The sequence below is a fragment of the Tamandua tetradactyla genome, chromosome 16 (genome assembly GCF_023851605.1).
Source record: "Tamandua tetradactyla isolate mTamTet1 chromosome 16, mTamTet1.pri, whole genome shotgun sequence".
Taxonomy (NCBI): domain Eukaryota; kingdom Metazoa; phylum Chordata; class Mammalia; order Pilosa; family Myrmecophagidae; genus Tamandua; species Tamandua tetradactyla.
Window position 1 is genome coordinate 52,043,851 of NC_135342.1, and position 18,644 is coordinate 52,062,494.

General features: G+C 40.8%; 1 pseudogene; it reads left to right on the forward strand.

Moving 5' to 3' along the window:
• The first annotated feature begins 4,828 nt into the window (after window positions 1–4,828).
• LOC143658434 (tRNA (cytidine(32)/guanosine(34)-2'-O)-methyltransferase pseudogene) lies at window positions 4,829–5,384 on the forward strand (annotated as a pseudogene).
• The last annotated feature ends 13,260 nt before the right edge of the window (window positions 5,385–18,644 follow it).

An 18,644-nucleotide genomic window follows, 5' to 3' on the forward strand; every position in this document is an offset into this window, starting at 1 on the left:
ATAGAGGGAGGACAATAAAGCTTGAAGAAACAAAGGTCAAAATTTTCCAAATTTGATTAAAATTATAAACCCACAGATCTAAGAAGCTCAGTGAACCACAAACACAAGAAACATGAAGAAAGCTACACAAAATGTCATAAATGACTCAAAACCAGTGATAAAGAGAAAATAATATCAAGAAGTTAACATCAGTACAACACAGTTACTTAAACTGCAGAACTTACTTGAATTTCACTGCTTTTGATACCAATGTCCTTTTTCAGTTCCAAGATCCAATTCAGCATTTCCTCCTTACATTTAGTTGTCAAATTTCCTTAGTCTCCTCCAATCTGTGACAGTTACTCAGTCTTTCTTTGTCTTTTATAACCTTGACACTTGAATACTACTGATCAGTTAGTTTGTAGGTGGTCCTTCCTTTTGGGTTTGCCTGATGTGTTCGTTGTTTTTGTCCGTTTTTTTATTTCTTTATGGAGGCAGGGGAGAGAACCTCTGTCAGGTGAAAAGGGAATAAAATTTAGCAGGCAGGGTCTGGATCCTCAGGAGAAGAGAGAGTGTGGGGAAGTCTCAGAAAGCTGAGGAGAGAAAGAGACAGAGTCAGGACTTGATTTGACTCCCACTGGATTCCTGCTCAACACAGAGAGAAACCCCCAATCAGGTACCAAAAGGCAGTATCACCCACTACCCTGAGCCTCCTTAAATCTACACGACGTGGAAATGGGATTCCTATCACCTTCAAGGAGGGAGCTGCACCAAGGTTTATGTCCTGAGGGAGCCGCATTAGAGCCCTTAGATTATATGAGAGAGAGAGAGACAGAGGGACTTGGTTGGGTTCCCAATGGACTCGTGTACAACATGTGGAGAAATTTCCAATCAGGCCATAAAGGACAGTATAATCCACCACCCTGAGCCTCCTGGATCTACATGGCATGGAGCCAGGACTCCTGCCACCTCTCAAGAGGGAGCCAGAGGCTCAGGGTGAGCCAAGGTTATGTCCTTGCCCCTAGGTTCCTAGAGAAAGCAATGAAAATAAGAACATAGAAGAGGATAGCAATGAGCTAAGCAAGAAGAAAAAGCAACAGCACATGGCCAAGCTTTCTGGAACTCACCAGTCCAAGTAGTTGGAGAGAAATTCCTCCTGGCTGGCTCGCCAAAATATGTTCTGGATTTCAGTTTCTGGGTTGTTGCTGTGCCATAAGAAAGAATTCACAGGCACAACACAGATAGAGCAAGTACGTAAGAGATATATATATTCTTATATTTGTATAACTCCTCTCTTACATAAAGGTTAACACATTATAAATGCTCTTTTATACATATAATAATATGTCCTGGAAATCACTCCTTGTTGGTTCATAGAAATAGTCTTTGCTATTTCTTACAACTGTATAGTTTTCCATTGTGTGGATGTACCTTAAATTTATTTAGTTACTCTCCTATACATGGGCATTTAGATTGTATTCAGTATTTTGAATTCCAAACATTGTTGCCATGAATAATCTTGTGAATATAAATCTTTGTGTTGTTGGAGGTGTATCTTCAGCCTTGATTTCTATAAGTGGGGTTGCAGGGTCAAAAAGTCAGTGCAAATGTTAGGTATTGCCAGTCTGGTGGGTGAGAAATGGTGCCTCTGTATTCTTTTAATTTGCATTTCTCTAATTAGAATGAGTTTGCACATATATCTTATACATAGGAACCATTCTTTTATATAACCAATGTTATTATTTTTAATTTAAAAATTTACACCTAACAACAGTTGATACCTAAGTTTCAAACCTGCTAGATTATGCATAAATGCAAGTCTTGCATTTAGTTAGCATTGCCCATATTCGGTTGTGAGGCCTTTACGTGCATTATTTAATCCTAATCTCAACCCTCTTCATTGTCATTCAGCATACCTGGCCTTGTGAAGTTTACATCACAGGGAACAGACAATGATATACAAATGAATAATTAAAAAAAAATTTTTTTAACATAACAAACATGAACATTCTTACCATATGATCATTCCATTCTTGGTATATAATCAATAACTCACAATATCATCTCATAGTTGTATATTCATCACCATGATCATTTCTTTGAACATTTGCATTAATTCAGAAAAAGATATAAAAAAAAAATCATACATACCATACTCCTTACCCCTCCCTCTCATTGACTGCTTATACTTCCATCTACCCAATATATTTTAGCCTTTGTTTCCCATATTTTTTCCTATACCCCTATTTTTTTCTATACCCCTTGTCACTCCCTTTCATTGGTCACTAGCATTTCAATCTACTAAATTTATTTTAACATTTGTTCCCCCTATTATTTAGTTTTTAATCCATATGTTTTACTCATCTGTCCATACCATAGATAAAAGGAGCATCAGGTACAAGGTTTTTACAATCACACAGTCACATTGCGAAAGCTATATCATTATTACAATCGTCTTCAAGAAACATGGCTACTGGAACACAGCTCTACATTTTTGTTAGGTCAGGGGAACGGGGAAGAGCACTGCAACTTGGACTGAGAGAGCTGTTTCGCCCAGCCCAACATGGCTTCTGGAATGAGGAAGTGAACCATTATGACAAAGCGCTTGCAAAACGACCATCTGACCCCTGACCCCCTTGCTTAATGACCCCCTTGCTTAATGTGCCACCCCTTCCGGACGTCACCTGACCCCTGCCCTTAAAAGCTGCCCATGCCAAAACCCAGGCGTGGACTCACCTCTCTTCATCTTGGGTTCGGTGAGCTCTACCCGGGAGCGCAAAAATAAACTCGCCCACTTTAAATTTCTTGGTCTACCTTTCTTTTTTCTCACCCTTTCGCCTCCTAAACCTTTCAATTTTCAGGCATTTTCTTTCGGCCTCTCTGATACACCTTAACTAAAAAGGTGATATCTATATAATGCATAAGAATAACTTCCAGGATAACCTCTGGACTCCGTTTGAAATCTCTCAGCCATTGACACTTTATGTTGTCTCATTTCTCTCTTCCCCCTTTTGGTCTAGGAGGTTTTCTCAATCTTTTTATGCTGAGTCTCAGCTCATTCTAAGATTTCTGCCCCATATTGCCAGGGAAGTTTACACCCTTGGGAGTCATGTCCCACCTAGAGAAGGGGAGGGCAGTGAGTTTGCTTATCGTGTTGGCTGAGAGAGGCCACATCTGAGCAACAAAAGAGGTTCTTTGGGGGTGACTCTTAGGCCTAATTTTAAGTAGGCTTAGCCTATTCTTTGCGGGGATAAGTTTCATATGAACAAACTTCAAAATTGAGGGCTCGGCCTTTTGCTTTGGTTGACCTCACTTCTTGTGAGAATGTCAGGAATTCTCCACTTGGGGAAACTGAATTTTCCCCCTTTCTCACCGTTCCCGCAAGGGGACTTTGCAAATACTTTTTTATTCACTGTTCAAATCACTCTGGGATTTTTTGGGGCATCACTCTGGACAAACCTACAAAATCTCATGCCCTACTCAAGGTTCCATGTACTTATGGTGTTCAATTAAACTGTCCACATAAGTTATATTAGGAAATGCACTAGTCAAAATATAAATTTTGTACCAAATAAACATTTTTTGCTTTAGTGTCACATAAGTTAAAGTTTTAAAATATAAATTACCATCTGTTTTCAATACTCTCCAATATTCACAAATGAATAATTTAATTTGTCTCAAGGTGGTATGTGCCAGGAAGGAAGAAAAAAAATGTAAAGAGGATAGAGGAAGAATTTACTATTTTAAACGGTGTAGTCAGAAGAGTCCCCTTTGATGAAGTGACTTCAGCAGTGAATCCAAGGTCCAGAGTTCATCAACCTTTTTCTGAAATGAAATTCATGAAAATAAACTCTTAATCACTGTAATGAACAAAAAGGCCCTCCAGGGGGCAGTACTGACCCCACCCAATTCTTACTGATTGTCCCCTTTTCACAGAAGAAAAATTGAGATTGTTTTTTATTTTAATAAAATTTTCAACTTTTTCATAAGAGAAATCTGAGCATCTTATACAACTTCTCAATAATCTCCAAGCACCACTGGACCTAAGAAGTTTCTAGAACACTGTAGTGAAACTGAAATGCAGAAGTACTGAGTGACTCACTCAGGTTGATACAGAAGTCGTTCTACTCTATCTGGTCTCTTCTGTTCCACCACCTCTTAAGAAAACCCACTTTCATCTTTGTGCTTCAAACAGTTGTGTTGGAGTGAAAATATAGTGGTTCACACTGGCAAAAGAAAATGACTACTTAGAGACTCTATGTGTGTTTCTAAAAGTAGATTTATCTGGGGGGGGGGGTGTAGGGTAGTTCAGTGGTTAGAATGCCCACCTTCCATGCAAGAGACCTGGGTTTGATTCCCGGACCATGCACCCCCAAAAAAACAGAAGGTAGATACATTTGGGTTCAAGAGAAAAATCTATACTTGGAGTAACGCTGACTATAAGAAGAATTACTACAAGAACCTTACTTTCAGCATTTCTCATCAAGTATAAACTTGTAATTTTAACATCGAATACATATAGAAATAATTCTTTTAACTGGCAATTCGCATGACAAGCCCCATTAACACAGGATAACGGGTCTTGCATTATACGTTCAGGTCGGGTCCAGACCTTGCACAGGCCTGTTCCACGCTGCCAAGCATGCTATGCTGCCTTAGCCTTCAGGCTTGCGTGAGAGTTACTCAGATCAACTAAGGGCACAAACTACAGTCTTCCGATCTCCCACCCTTTTGCTTTCTTACCGAGGCTCGGGCTGCTCTCAAGACCAGCCTCCTCCCTCCAGCTTCTTCTTGGAAAGCTAAGGTTACTGTCAGCAGGTCCCTGTGCAAACAGAGTGTGTGAGATGAGATGGACATCAAAGACAAACGGGACGTCCACTACCGCTTGACCAAGGAGAGTGGCTCGTGTGCCTGCGGTGCCTTCAAGCTGCTGCAGCTCAGTGAGGAATTCCAACTCTTATAAGACGTGTTACAGGCAGCTGACCTGTGCGCAGGCCTGGGCAGCTGGAGTCAAGTACTGTGCCACAACACTGGGTACTTGGGTTCCTGTCACCTGGTGGCCCATGGATCTGCAGGCTGTGGCTCCACTGCCAAGCAATTACAGGCCCAAGGAGACACCACCCAGCTGTTCACTGCCCAGGAGACCATCCAGTTCTTTGAGGCTGCCCTGCCCACCTAGTGGTGTGCGATGAGGCTCCCGGTATAAACGGCCTCCATGATGTTGATGGGTACATGCAGTCCCAGCAACTCCTCACTGCTCCAAACATCGCAACAGTGCTGGATGCTGATCTGCGCGTGGCTTCTTCTCCAGTGTGGTCTGTGTCACATCCAGGAGCAGCTGTAACTCCAGCATTGTGTCCTCTACTATCTGTCAGAGTCAGTCAAAGAAAGGGGCATCATTTTAATTAAACTTTTAATTCTGAAATAATTTTAGATTTATGGACAGTTGTAAAGGTAGCACAGAGAGTTCAGTATACACTTTACTCAGCTTTCCTTAAATCTTACATAATCATAGTACACTGATCAAAATTAAGAAATTAAGGCTCTATTTGGATTTTACCAGGTTTCCCATTTATGAACTTTTTCTGTTCCAGAATCTAATCCAAAATCCCACATTGCATTTAAGGGCAATCATTTTTTGAAGCAGACTCTTCCCTACACTAATTTCAGAAGTTAAGCTTATTGGAAAGCTTTCATTATACTGGGGTGGGTAACTGGTTCCAACTAAAGACTTGTTAGTGCTCACACAGGAATAAGCTACCAATAAGTTCATCGAGAAATGAATGAGAGGGTATTTGTTTTTCATCTGAAAATTTCATTTCTTCCCAGTAGTTGCATCTGATGGAAAAGAATTATTTCATTTTATTTAAACATTTTAGCTTAATTTCTTTCTGATAGCAGTAATGTGATTTTCTTCCCTTTCCCTACTGGCATACACTAACTAATTTTCTTCACGTCTAAATGAGTTTAAAATGAGCACGGCTTTATTAAACACCAACATTATTAACGAGTGCCAGCACAGCTCTGAAAATAGTGCCTGAGAACTGCTAGTGTCTCAGGATCCATAAAAGGAGCACACAGAACCAGCTAGTCCTTGCAAACATCTTTAAACAATGTCAACCTTTTATGACATTCTCTGCTCCTGCATTGCCCTTGAGAGAGAAATTTATTTGATTCTTTCTTGATTTGCATGTCTCCCTTTGTGCAACTCTAATTCTTCCCTGAGGGCATTTTCTTTTCTTTGGGAGCAGAACAACTATGGGTAGCTAAGGTGTATAGATTCAAAGGTAACAAATGAAGCAGGTGAGAGAAGGATGGTGTGATTTATTGAAGGAGAAGTGTGATGGGGATCTGCTTCGAGATTTGGAAGAAAGCCTAGAAATAGTTTCAACAGTGTAGAAAGCAGAATTAAAAACCAGCGATGCCAGACTCATTGGAAGGAAGAGATGACAACAGTTGTTCCCAGAGTGGCTTATCTTAATGGAGCCAAGAGGGCTTGGCACTTGGCTATCTCTTTGGTTCAGGAGCAGAACATTTTTTAAACTGTTTCAAAGGACACTGTCATTTTCTAATTTAGCAAATGCTCATGTTCATTCCTTTTCCTTTATCCAAGATTCCAGGTAAATATTAAATAATGTGCCTCTTCTCAAATAACTGAATAGTTCAGAAAGTATTTTATCAGGTTTTGAGTCAGCTCAGTTCTTAGGGAACAACTCAGAGATCCTACTGCCTGGATTTCTAGGTTATTGCAGAGATTTTTAGGGTTGGGGTGGGAGGGCATTCACCATATATCACAATAACATCATGTGCGTTTATGATCAGCAGTGAAAAACAAGCTTTCCAGGTCTTAAGGCATTTTTTAAAATAAATTAATGAGGAAAACCTCATTCCATTCTGAAAGAAGGCTGTTTCTATAGACCATTGTGATTTAAGACTTTTCTGCCATTGGAAATAAAAACAAGAAAATCATAGGGGGGAGATGTGTTTCAGGTGGTTGCATATGTATCTACTGGGAGAACCAGTGTTTAGCTGAGTTGATTGAATATGATTGTGTTGCCTTACTCAAGCATAGCCACCTCCTCAGTGTCATCTATGTGCCTGATGCCTCTGAGAAACAAAACCATGATATCACCAAGTCCCTCAGGGACCTGTATTGCAGAACAAATTTCACAGCAAAGAGGTCGTATCTTCAGACCCATGAGATGGTCATTAAGGCTGGGAAATCAAAGAGAGAGATTAGTGGAGAGGTGCTACTTGACAGTGTTCTCTGTGGGATTCCTTTGTTTAGTGGTATCAGCCCTGTTCCTGTCTAGCATGAAATGGATGACAGGTTGGCATCTGCCTGATGGCCCACTCATTTCCTGCCTGACCTTGGCCAAAGTGTGAGAAGGGGTAGCCTAGACAACTTGGGTAGGTGGAGAGTTGGGTCAACCACAGTTCACCTATTCCTCCTCTCAAAGAGTTTTCTTGGGCTTTCTTTCAGCGACCTCCAGTCTCTGCTTTGGGTTTTGTGCCCAAAATTTGTTTCAGTGACTTCAATGCAGTGATACAGCTTCACCTAAATTCTTACTAAAATAAGCAGATGATCAAGGTTACAGAAAATTTGTTTTCAAATTGCCTATTTATTGCTCAGAAATCATAATTGAAGTTGATGAGGCCTTAAGGGTTAACAAGACCATGCTTTTAAAATACTTTTAATCATGTTATATTTGATACATGGAGAAGAATAGATGTAACATAGATGTAGGTTATGATGTATTACAATGAAATGAACACCCATGAACTCTATGTTTTATGTGTGATTTTTCTGTAAACCTATAACTTCTCTAATAAGAAAAAAAGAACATCCACGAACTTCTACTCATTTACGTTTCCAGAATATAATTAATGTGTCTGTGCTCCTCTTGCATGGTTCCCTTGCCATCCCCACCCCCAATGTAACCACTATTCTAGATTTTTTTTTCTTACCCCCTTGCTTTTTTTTTTCCATTAGGGCAGGCACCGGGAATTGAACCTGGGTATCCAGCGTGGCAGGCGAGAACTCTGCCTGCTGAGCCACCGTGGCCTGCCCTCCCTTGCTTTTTATACCTAATGAGTATATTATTTCGGTTTGCTTTTTGAGTTTTATAAAAGTATCACACTGTATGCAGTCTACTTCACCTTACTTCTTCCACTCAAGACTATGTTTGTAACTTTCAGCCCTGCTTTTGCATGTAGTTGTGGTTAATTTTTACAATTGTGTAATAGTCTATTGTGGAAATAACCCACAATTTTCCGTATGCGTTTTCCTGTCAGTGGATTTTTGGTTTATTTTTAGTCTTTCTCCCCCCTCTGTTACAAGTAATGTCTCTATCCATCTTCTTAGACACATGCAGACCTTTGTGTCAGAGTTTCTCTGGGGTGAAGACGTAAGAGTAAAATTGCTGGTTTGTAGATTTCTGTGAATGCTCTTTTTCCCAAGATGATGTCAAAATGTATCAATTTACTCCCCCATCAGCAGTGTATAAGAATTCCCATTATTGGATTTTTTTAATCTTTGTCAGTTTAATGGATACAAAATGGTACCTCAGTGTGATCTTGATTTGCAGTTTCCTGAGCACTGATGAGGTTTATCATCATTTTCTGTGTTCATCGGCCATTTATACTTCCTCCCTTGTGAAATGCCTTTTTATGTGTTTTGCCCCTATTTCTACTGGGTCATTTGTCTTTTTCTTACTAATCTACAGGAGTATTCTGAATACTGATACTTTGTCAGTTTTCTGTGGTACAAAAAAATCTCCCAGTTGGTGGCTTGTCTTTTAAATTTTTTGTATCTTTGGAGAAAGCGAAAAGTACCTAACCTATCTTTTAAAAAGAAAAGAAAAGAAAATGGCACAAAGATGTAATGTGCCTTCCTCAATAGAAAAGTGGCACCAATAATGGCTATTGTTTATTGCGCTCCTTCTCTTCCAGGCACTGATACCCACTTTATGTGATTTACCTCGTTTAGTCTTCACAAGAACCCTAAGACATAGATTACTGTATCCTCCCATGTGACAGAAAAAGAGACAGGTTCAGTGACCTCATGCAACCTGCCCAAGGTCACACAGCTAGGAAGTGGTGGGCCCTGGGTTAGAACCCAGAGCTGGCTGATTCTGAAGGTCCAGCTCCTAACTTCTCTGCTGCGCTGTCCAGGGAGCCAGGCCATGTGGTCACCCTCCTCCCAGGATACCACCAGGTGTCTCTGACTTTTTGGTCCTTCTCAAACAGCTTCCACAGAAATCACCATGTCAAAGCGTCTCCTTTGGAAGAATTAGCCCAAACTATATCCATGTCCTATAACCATTATCAGCAATAAAAATAGGACTCGCCTTTCTATTTCAAAACACTGCTTATGCCATTGACAATTCATGCTCATTCCTGAGATTGCACGTTGCTATTTTTGAAAAGTTATTTTGTACGGCATCTTGCCCTAGGAGCCCTTGGCCTGTTTAATCTGGTATCTCAATTGGCAGAACACAGTGCGGCCCTCTGGATTTGATTATATGTGTCTAATCTGCAACTTTGGCTGTTCCAAAATATCTGCTGCCTCTCTCTACCTCCCACTTTCATCCCCTTGCTTCAAAACCAAGTGCTGGATGTTGACAGTTGGCCTGGCAGAGGAGAATCCACAGCAAGAAGGGCCCATAGAATTCGCCCAGTTCCCTGCAAGGAGGCTTGGCTGACTTCTGGCTTCTTCTAATGTGGATCTCACTGAGAGCAGAAACTAATCCCATTCATACATTTATTCCGTACTCAAACGAGGCTCTGCCCTGTACTAGGTTCTATAATGGGGAGTGGAGTGGTCATCTCTCTCTGCCCTTACTGAGCTTACATTCTAAAGTGGTAGACTGACTACAACCCAGTAATATATAATGTACATGGCAGTGAGACTGGTGAAGGGGATGTGAAGGGGAACAAGTGGAGGACCTTCTTCAGACATTGTGTTCAGGAAAGGCCTCTCTAAGGAAGGATGCAGAACCAGCTAAATGAAGGGCCTGGGGAGAACATTCCAGTCAGAGACAAGAGCATGTGCCAAGGCCCTGAGACAGGAAAGGGTGTGGTCTGAGGCTTGACCTGTTCTAAGGAATGAAAGGAGTCCTAATCAGCAGAGTCATGGAGGACAAGGGCGAGTGCCAGATGAGATGAGATGGAGGAAAGGAAGGAGGTCCCTGATCCTTCAGGGGGTTGTTAGAAGAGACCCAGCCCTGCACATGGAGCTACTGGATGGGGTTGGGGGTCATTATTAGATCATCACAAGCAGGATCTCAAGAGGGGCCATAAGATCGCCTGGAGAGCCTATGGCAGGGGACCTTCTCAAATCAGAGTATATGTATGTGCATGTGTGAGTGGTGAGGGTGGGAGCTGGGCATTATCAATGAGGGCCTTTCAAAGGGCCAAAATCTACAGCAGTGGACCTCAAAGTTGGTTTCCGGATTAGTAGCAGCAGTAGGATCACCAGGGAATTTGTCACAAATACAACTTCTCCAGCTGCACCCCAAATTTAGAGAATCCTCCAAAGCAGGAAACACATGAGCTTGTACATAGTAATGTGCCATTGAGTTGAAAGCCGTCAAACTTGAGAATTTGTCCCCGTGTTAAGATGCGCAGAGTTGTGAGGTTGGTGTGTGCCTGGTACAGAATGAGGGCAAGGCCCATATATGTGGGTTTAGCTGATTTTAAGGTGCAAAGGCGGAGGCAGAAATGCAACTCTCTAGCCCTGCCCAGCGAAATTTCACACTTGACCTCCAGGTGCCGCAGGCAGTGTTTAAACTTCATTTTTTTACAACGTATGGAATGAATTAACATTCGCTGCAGCAGGTTGAAAGCCTTTCAACTGGTTTTGAGTTTTAAAAAATCAGACAAAAAAGAAAAGCGGAAGGGAAACTCTGTTATCCTCAGTCTCAGTTAACTCAAGCCCAGCTGCAGAGGATGTTACCAAATTATCTGCCCAAAAAACCCACCTTGGAGCTGTTGGAGACTTCAGCCCCCTAGAGTCCTTTTGAAAAGAAAGTTCTCTGCCTGAGAACAGCCGCTCACACACAAACCACCTCCTCCACAGCACTGGCAGAGCATCAGGCCTCGACACTTTAATTGCTCTGATAGAAACAAGTTAATGGGATTTTAATAAAAATAGAACCCAAATAGGCGTTGAGTACCCTGTTCTTTGTAGCCGGAGGCGCTGCCAGAATTTCAGTTCCACAGGTGCCAGGGCCAGTCTCCTTCATGCAGTGGGACCCTGTTGAGAATTACATAAGGGAAATGAGTTCATGTAGTCAGTATTTTGAGAGAGTCAACAGAAAACAGTAGAATTCTATCATTCATAGTTTGTCCTAATGTAGATTCAGGAAAAACGGGCCAAATTCTGTCCCCCAAAGCACCCCAGGCAGTAAAATTGCATGTGTGTGTGTGTAGCATGTGTGCACAGGCCTGTGTCCTGTAGGCACCTTCTGATCCAGTTGTCCAATGAAGTCCACTGGTGGCTCTGCAATCCAATTAGAATTTTCAAAATATAAGTCAGGTTTCAGTTATTATCTCAGGAATTTTGGGCAGGATGATTTCATAATTAAGGGCCCAGGCTCTGAGCTGAAGCCACCTGGGTTTGAATCCCTGTTTGAGAGTTCTGTGACTTAGGGAAGTTACTAACCTCTGTGCCTCACATTCCAATCTAAAATGAAGATCAGAATCGAATCTAATTCATAGGGCCTGGGGAAGCCCTATTGGGTTCTATGTAAAGTGCATAGAGTAGTGTCCCGCCTGTGGTTAGCTCTTGGATAATAACATCGGCTGGTGGAGGAGAGTGGGAATACGCAAGCAGAAATGCAGAAGGTGATTTCAGATAAGCACCGAACTATGAAACAACTAAAAATACTAGTGTGGTAGAGAAGGCAGGGGTGAGGGATGGAGGCACTTGAGACAGAGCCGTGAGGGAGGCTGAAGGAGCAGCTGCTATGCAGAACTCTGAAATGTTGTGGGCTGGGGAAGTAGCAAGTACGAAGTCCCTCGGTTGGGACAAAGCATAGGTGTCCAGGATGGGAAATGCCAGTGTGGTGGGAACAAGGTGATGGAAGAAGAGAAGGGAGTAAGAAGAGGCTGTAGAGTTTGGCAGGGGCCAGAATCATCAGGATAAAGATTTTATTATAAAAGCAATGGGGAGACAGGGAAGTGACATGCTCTGAGTTACTTTTTCACAAAGTTGGAGACCATTCTGGCTGCTGTGTGAAAATAGCTGGAGTTGATAAAGGAGTCATCTCTGGAAGCAAAGAGGCCTGTTAGGAGACTACTATGATGATGAATATGAACGATGAAGGTCCCTGGGACCAGGGGGACAGCAGTGGAGATGAAAATAAGTGAAGGAACCAAGAGGCTATGATGACAACTAGATGCGGAGAATGGGAGAGCACAGGGCTCCAGAAGACTTCTAGGTGCTGGTTCTTCAAACCAGCAATGAGAAGTCCTGGGGAGAATCAGGTTTGAATGAAGATCGAGTTGGGTAATGATTAAAACAACATTATGGGGTGAGCCACGGTGGCTCCGCAGGTAAGAATGCTTGCCTGCCATGCCCGAGGACCCGGGTTTGATTCCCGGTGCCTGCCCATGTAAAAAAAAAAATACAACGTTATGCTGCACATACCACTCCAACCCACCTCTCCAAAAAAACAGTAAAACATTGTATAAAAAGAAACATTAGTAGGGCGGGCCATGGTGGCTCAGCAGATAGAGTTCTCGCCTGCCATACCTGAGACCCAGGTTCAATTCCTGGTGCTTGCCCATGCCAAAAAAAAAAAAAAAAAGTAAAAAGTTCCCCTAGGATCCCACCTCACTAACAAAGCCCACACTTGTGTCCCCCTGGCTATGAGGCCAGCAGCATATCCATGGTGTGCTGGTTTGAAACTGTTGTGTACCCCAGAAAAGCCATGTTCTTTAATCCCCATTGAATATTGCTGGGTGGGATCTTTTTAATTATTTCCATGGGGATGTGACCTACCCAACTGTGCATGGGACCTTTCCACTAGTTGGTTTCCACGGAGATCTGTCTCCACCCATTCAAGGTGGGGTTACTTACTGTAGTCCCTTAAGAGGGAACCATTTTGGAAAAAGCTTTAAAGCCCACACAGCCGGAGACTTTCAGAGATGAAAGAAAATGCCCCTAGGGGAGCTGTTGAAGAAGCTGGGAGAGAAAGCTAGCAGATGTCAGTCACCATGTGCCTTCCTGACTGACAGAGGTGTTCCAGATGGCATCAGCCTTTCTTGAATGAAGCTAGCCTCTTATCGATGCCTTAACTTGGACATTTTCACAGCCTTAGAACTGTAAACTTGCAACTTAATAAATTTCCCTTTTTAAAAGCCATTTCATTTCTGGTATACTGCATTCTGACAACTTCAAAAAACTAAAACACACAGTTTTCCACTTAACTTTGGCCACATAATTTCCACACTGCTCCAGGATCTTCAGTTATTGTTCCCGCTTGGGGCATAGCAATGTGCAGTAGGGCTGTATCACCATTTACATAACCATTTGTCCCTTGTGGTTCACTGAGTCTGTTTCTAATCCTGAAAGTTAGCAATATTTGTGGCCCCTTCCTGAGGCCTCAGACTGGCTTGAAAATGGAGTTGTTTGCCAGTCCAATGGGGGAAAAAATTATTTTGGAGTTTGGTGAGTTAGCTTTTTGTTTTTTAATCTTAAAACTCTTTCATATTTTTTGCTGTGTACTTTTGATTTTATAAATAATAAATATCCATGCATACAGATTTGTAAAAGATTCAAATAATCTGGGAAAAAACATGAAGTCCTCTTCACCATCACCTCACAAGCCCCAGGCCCAGCTCCCAGTGCCTTCCTGGGAGGTAGCCACCGCGCACAAACAGGCAGCTTCCTTCTTGACCTCTTTCAATGTCTTTACACTTATATGCTGAAGTCCTGCATGGATATTAGATTTCATTGTATATTTTGTTCTATCACTTGGTCTTTTTCACAAAAAAATGTATCTTGTCAAAACATACAGATCTACCTTGTTCTTTTATTAACAGCTGCATGGCTTGTTAATAAAATAGAGATACCATATTTTATTCTTCTGCCATAGCCTTCTGAAAGATCTGGGCAGTTTTCAGTTTTCACAATGCTGCAGTGAATGTCAGTGTACTTACGTCTTTGGGTTCACATGAAAGAATTTCTGTCGAACAGATTCTTGGAAATGGAATTTCTGACGTGGAGGGTATGTGTATTGAAAATTTTGATAGCTACTAACTACCAAATTATCTTCCCAAAGGCTATTTTTTTCTTAAAAAAAGTTTCTTTAATTACAAAATCAATTCATGTTCTTTGCAAAAAAAAAAATTGTAAAGAATACAAATAAGACCAAAAGATAAAATTTAAAACACCCATAATTCTATCACCCAGAAGTAACAACTGTTAACAAATAGTCTATTTATGTGACTCCTTTTAACATGCTTACAGGTACATATGAATTTTAATTAAAATATTGTCACAATGTATAATCTAAGTTGTTAATATGGTTTGGGAGCAAGAGGACAGCTTATATGGAAGGGGGAAACTAAAAAAAAAAGAAAGAAAAAATAGTTAAAAGACTATGCTACACCCACAGCCAACATTATACTCAATGGTAAAAGACATAAAGCTTTCTATCCAAGATAAGGATGCCTCCTTTCACTATTGCTGTTTAATATTGCACTAGAAGTTCTTACCAGAGCAATTAGGCAAGAGAAAGAAATAAAAGATATACAAATTGGAAAGAAGAAGTAAAACTATCTCTATTTGTAGATGGCATGATCTTATATTTTAAAAACTCAAAGGAATCCACAAGAAAACTATTAAAGCTAATAAATGAATTCAGCAAAGGGATAGGGTACAAGATCAACATACACTGAAAAATGCAATTGTATTCCTACACATTAGCAATGAACAGTCCAAAGAAGAAATTAAGTGAATAATTCTGTTTACGATAGCATCTGTTCTAGTTTGCTAGCTGCCAGAATGGCTTTTTTAAAAGGGGAATTTAATAAGTTGCTAGTTTACTGTTCTAAGGCCGAGACAATGTCCCAATTAAAACAAGTCTATAGAAATGTCCAATCTAAAAATAAATAAATAAAATAAAAATTAGGGCGGGCCACGGTGGCTCAGGGGCAGAATGCTTGCCTGCCATGCCAGAGGACCCAGGTTCAGTTCCCGGTGCCTGCCCATGTAAAAAAAAATAAATTAAATAAAATAAATGTCCAGTCTAAGACATACATGGAAAGATACCTTGGTTCAAGAAGGCCAATGATATTCAGCGTTTCTGCGTGGTTCTGCGTCGTGGTTCTGCGGTTCTTTCCTGGTTCTCAAAAGGTTGCTGGCTGGTGGACTCTCTGCTTCGTGGATCTGTGGCATTCTCTAGCTTTCTCTAAAATACTTCTTCTTTTATAGGATTCCAGTAAACTAATCAAGACTCACATAGAATGGGTGGAGACATGTCTTCATCTAATTAAGTTTAATACCCACAATTGAGTCACATCTCCATGGAGATAACCTAATCAAGTTTCCAGCCTATAGCAGTGAATAGGGGTTAGAAGAAACCGTTGCTCTCGTTAAGATTGATGAGGATTAAAACATGGCTTTTCTAGGTGTACTGGTTTGAAAGGATGTATGGACCCTAGAAAAGCCATGTTTTAATCAAAATCCCATTTCATAAAGGCAGAATAATTCCTATTCAATACTGTATGTTTGAATCTGTAATTAGGTCATCTCCCTGGAGATGTAACCCAATCAAGAGTGGTTGTTAAACTGGATTAGGGAAGATGTGTCTCCACCCATTCGGGTGGGTCTTGATTAGTTTACTGGAGTTCTATAAAAGAGGAAACATTTTGGAGAATGGGAGATCTCTGAGAGAGCAGTGAATGGCATAGCCACGAGAAGCAGAGTCCACCAGCCAGCAAACTTTGGAGATGAAGAAGAAAAACACCTCCCAGGGAGCTTCATGAAACAGGAAGCCAGCTGAGAAAGCTAGCAGATGACACTGTGTTCGCCATGTGCCCTTCCAGATGAGAGAGAAACCCTGACTATGTTCGCCATGTGCCTTCTCACTTGAGAAAGAAACCATGAACGTCATTGACTTTCTTGAACCAAGGTATTTTTCTCTGGATGCCTTTTATTGAACATTTCTACTGACTTGTTTTAACTGGGACATTTTCTTGGCCTTAGAACTGTAAACTAGCAACTTATTAAATTCCCCTTTTAAAAAGCCATTCTGTTCCTGGTATATTGCATTCCGGCAGCTAGCAAACTAAAACACTAGGGTGCATAAATCCTTCCAAACCAGCAGAGTATCTAAGAGAATAAAATATTTGTGAACAAATTTAATTAAGGATACAAAACACTTGTATAATGAACTCCACAAAACACTGCTGAAAGAAATAAAAGAAGACTTAAATAAATAGCAACTCATCTGTGTTCATGTATTGGAAAATTTAACATTGTTAATATGCTAATATTGCCCAAAGCAGTATACAAATTCAATGCAATCCTTGTTAAAATTCTAGCAGCCTATTTTGCAGAAATGGAAAAACTGATCCTCAAATTTATGTGGAACTGCAAGAGACCCCTGAATAGCCAAACAGTCTTGAGAAAGAAGAACAGGTTTGGAGGACTCACACTTCCTGATTTCAAATTGTATTATAAAACAACAATAATCAAAACAGTGTGGAACTGGCACAAAGATGGACAAATAGATCAGTGAAACAGAATTGAAAGTCCAGAAATACAAAAACAAATGGCAAATGACAATCAACATCACTCCTGTTGACTCTTAAGAACACCTAGGAAATGTAAGGAAATATCTTATAAATCTTGTTATTATATATGCATATTTGTTATTACAATAACAAGCTAGGTGGTTTCTTAGACCTTACACCCAAAGCACGAGCATTGAAAAAAGAAAGATAAATGAGAGCTTCTCAAAATTAAACACTTTTCTGCATCAAAAAACTTTGTCAGGAAAGTAAAAAGGCGGCCTACATAATAGGAGACAATATTTGGAAACCACATATCAGTTAAGGGTTTAGTATCCAGCATATATAAAGAGATTCTTCAACTCAACAACAAAAAGATAAAGCACCCAATTAAAAAATGGGCAAAAGACATGGACAGACCCTTCTCAGAAGAGGAAACACAAATGGCTATAAGGCACATGAAAAGATGCTCAACTTCACTGGCTACTAGGGAAATGCAAATCAAAACCACAATGAGGCATCATTCACACACACTAGAATGACCATTATAAACAAACAAACAAGCAAACAGGAAACGATGACAGGTGCTGGAGGAGATATGGAGAAAGAGACACACTTATCTACTGTTGGTGGGACTGTAAAATGGTACAACTGCTCTGGAAGGCAGTTTGGCAATTCCTCTATACTTAGGAAACTAAGTATAGAATTGCCATATGATCCAGCAATCCCATTACTAAGTTTATATTTAGAGGAACTGAAGGCAAGGACACACACAGAATTTGCATACTGATGTTTATGGCAGCTTTATTTATGATCGCCAAGAGATGGAAACCGCCTAAATGACCATCAGTGGATGAGTGGCTAAACAAGCTGTGGTATGTATATACCATGGAATATTATGCAACTGTAAGACAGAAAAAAAGTCATGAAGCATTTAACAACATGGATGAAACTTGAGGACGTTAAGCTGAATGAAATTACCCAGATACAAAAGGACAAATTCTATATGGTCTCACTAATATGAACTAACATTAATGAGTGAGCTTTGAGATTTGAAGTTAAGAACACAGGTTATCAGGAGATAGAAATAGGGTAGAGATTGGGCATTTGGTGTTGAAGGAATACAGACTGTACAACAGGACTGAGTGTAAAACTTCAGAAATGGATAGCACAATATTACTTGATGATAGCACAGTAATTTTAGTACACTGATTGAAGCTGAATGTGAGTATGATTGAGAGAGAAGGGCTGGGGGCACGTACGAAACCAGAAAGAAAAATAGAGGATGAAGATGGTAACTGTATAACTTAGGTGTGCCTAGAGTGGACAATGATGGTGATTAAATGTTAAAATATAAAAATGTTCTTGCATGACGGAGAACAAATAAATGTCAACGTTGCAAGGTGTTGAAAATGGATGGTATACAGGAAGAAGTACAATCAATGCAAGCTAGGGTCTATAGTCAACAAAACATTGTAATATGCTTCCACTAAATGTAACCAAGGCATTAGGCCAAAACTAAATACCAACAGGAGTGGGGCATGAGGAAGGGGTATGGATTCTTTGCAGAAGAAAAGGAAATGTCTTCTATAGATTATGGTGACATAGGCATGTCTATTTAGTTCGGTTGGATTGTATGATGTGTGAATAAAGCTGTTTAAAAATGAACAGAAACAGGTGCTAGAGAAAAATGCAGAGAAAGAGACGTGCTTATTCATTGTTGTTAGGGAAACTGAGAGGTGCGGCGTCTCCGGAGGGCAGTGTGGTGGTTCCACAGGAGGCCAGGGGTGGGGGTGCCGCACGATCCTGCAACCTGATCCTGCAACCCCGTTGCTCAGTATATAGCTGGAGGAAATGTGTGTGAGGACAGGAATGGACATTTGCACACTGGGTTTATGGGGGCAGTGTTCTCAATTCACAAT